We start from the raw sequence: 3,036 nt of genomic DNA on the forward strand, positions 1-3,036 counted from the left end.
CGGACGGAGGCACTAGAACAGGCCCAGCCAGAAGCTAGCTCCAGGCACCTGGCCGCCAGGCAAGGGTCCGTGCTTAGAAGATCCTCCCGCAGCTGGCTCAGTTTGCTGGTGGCCTGGTCCAGGACGACGGCAGAGGAAGCAGAAGAAGCGGGAACTGGCGGAGCGGGCGAAGAAGACGGCGGCGTGATCACGGTTTGGCGGGAAGGAACGCCCTGGGCCTTGGCCGCCCCGACTGCAGCATCGGGCGCAGTCGACTCTACAGTCAGCGGGGCCACCGGGGCTGGCTCCTTGCCGAGGCGCCCCAGTTGGCCTCGCGAGAGCGATCGGACCAAAGAGGCGTGAGCCACGCCGTCTTCCTCCCCAATGGACGAAGGCACCACCCCGGCAGAAGGACTCGCCCCAAGCGGGGCCATAGAAGCCCCTCTCAACCTCTTCGCCGCAGGCGCCGGCCTAACAAGAGAGCATGGACGTCAAGCCTCAGCGGCAGAAATCAAGCAAAGCAGGAATCGGGGACTTACTGGTCATCTCTCACTGACCCAAGTAACCTCCGGCCGAACTTGAAGCCCGAGAGCCTGCGGCTCGGGTCAGCCTCGGAAGGATCGGAAGCAGAAGCCACGTCGGGAGGGCTGGGGCTGGTCTCAGACCGCCCAGGGGTCAGAACCAGCCCTGGTGGAACCAGCCCCGACCTGCCCTTCCTTCTGACCAAGGGAGAGTCCTCCCCTCCTTGCCCGGCATCAGCATCGTCATCATCCGGCATGGAGCGGAGAGCCCGAGACCTGAGCCGAGGGAAGGACTCCCCCGACTCTTCGCCAGTCGCCTCAAAGACAGACTCTTCCTCCTCCGCTTCTTCTTCCTCCTCACTCTCGCTGGAGCTGCCAGAGGACACGTTCACCATCGCCAACGCCGCAAGATCCTCGGGAGCTGCCGCGGGCACCAGCCCCTCACCGTTGAAGGTGGGCATGGCGCTCACCACCTGCCCCCAGTCATCCCGAAGGAACAGGGGGACGGGAGCGCCTACCGGGCTCGCCACGTCTCCCCCAACCAAGGAATGGAGGGCCGCGAGCAGATCCTCGTCGGACAGGGCCTCGGAGCTCAGGCGCAGGGCGGCGTCCGCTTCCCCGAGCCTCCACAATGGGAGCGAGTGCTCCTGGAGAGGAGCCACCCGGTGCACCAGGAACTCCCGCAGGAGCGAGGCCCCGGTCAGCTTCGCCGCTCCCCCAAGTTGCTTGGCCTCAGGTCCGTGTTCATCCTCTTCAGCACTACCTTCGCACGAGGGTCGACGAGCTCCGCGCGGGACCACGTGTCGACGGCCTTGGGCTGCCCCGTAGGCAGCACCAGACGGGGGTGGAGGCGCCCGACGTCCACCATCACCCATTTGCTCCGGAAGCCTTCGATCCTCTTCCCAGGCTTCGAGATAGCATTGGAATTGGAGTACGCAATGAAGCTCGCACATGTGGAGACTTGGACGCCAGAAACTCGGAGGGAAAAATAGTGGCGCAGCAAGGCCACCGAGGGCTTCACACCAACATGAGCCTCGCAATAGTAGGCGAAAATCGCTAGGAGAAGAACAGAGTTGGGGTGGAGGTGCAGAGCCTGTAAGTTGTACTGGCAGAGAACAGCAAAGAAGAACTCAGAGAAAGGCGGCACCAGACCGACGACAATGGCGCTCACGAAGAGCGGATAGAAGGTGCGCCCCTTGACTTCAGGCTGGTCGGAGCCGGCCTTGAGCACGGTCGCCCCCTTGCTGCGCTGCACCACCGCCATTAGGCGCGTGAGGGCGAGGTTCTTCTCCGACAGGTTCGGGGAATCCAGGGCCGGCGAGTACCAAGCATTAGCCGGGGACTTGCGAGGCGCCATGGCGTGCCGGATGCGAAGGATTGAGACGGATCTGGAGGATTTTGGGAGAAAGAGGAAGGAGAGAGAGGAAGGGGATCTAGGGCAAGACGGACGAGAGCAGGGCAAGTAAGCCTGGCCAGGGCACCCCCCTTTTGTCAGTCATGCAGTTGCCGAGGCATCATGGGGAAGTGCAGACGCCCACGTCCAATCAACCGCCGCACGGCGCCCAAGGCTGCAGGCTGTTAGGGCCCGCGGCGCTTCGTGCTTGCCCCTTCACTTCTCTGCTAAGCCAAGCCCGCGCGCACCTTGAGCCCGGGGGCTACTGTCGGCGTTCTGGGGACGGGGGTCCCCAAACTTGCCTGCCTGCGGCCTGCGGCGTGGCTCAGGTGGGGGCCCAGCGTGGCCCATCTTCATCAACTCAAGCTCAAGACCCTCGCGAGGGGCCAAGCCTCGCGGGGCGAACGACAGGAAGCTTCCTCAAGAGCGGCCTCATCAGGCAGGCTTGCGAGGAGGCAGAGAGATCAATGCAAGGGTACCTCGCGAGGATCCCGTGACGCAAGCCATGACAATCGAGACCAGGCTGGCGCCAGGCGAGCGCCGGCCTACGCAGTGTCCTTGTTTCCCCTTTGGTGCAAAGGGGGCAAGCACAGGCCAAGGTATCAGTTAAAGGTTACCATTCCGGTGCAACAAGACCAAGACCAACCGGACGGCCGGACGGAGGTCACCATGGAGCCCAAGACGGCGTCATCACCAGTGCTTTTGGCAGCCGAAGACCACCTTTGGTCAGGATAACTTGTACTAGATGTTCCCCTTCAAAATGGCCAATTGTTGGCGCCCTTCCTGCTCAATTATTCGGGGAGAGGCCCAGGGCCTCTATAAATAGAGCTAGCCACCACAGAGTAGAGAGACAGCTAGAGATCTGGTAGAACCCTAGCAGAGAGAGAGAGAGAGAGAGAGAGAAAACCCAGTAGAGACTAAGTAGAACACATCACATCAGCTCAAGAACACCCCTCGCGAGGCTGCTCTTCCCTTGTACTGTTCATCATCAGCCCCAGAGGCAATCGACCACACCACACACTGGAGTAGGGTATTACACCACAACGGTGGCCCGAACCAGTATAAACCTTGTGTCTCCTGTGTTGTTCATCATTTTCATCTCAGTTCGCATGAGAGGATCGGACGTAGATCGGTAGGGGAGAG

Source organism: Triticum urartu, chromosome 3A (genome assembly GCF_056163025.1).
Source record: "Triticum urartu cultivar PI428250 chromosome 3A, HENAU_Tu73, whole genome shotgun sequence".
In the NCBI taxonomy this organism is placed as follows: Eukaryota; Viridiplantae; Streptophyta; class Magnoliopsida; order Poales; family Poaceae; genus Triticum; species Triticum urartu.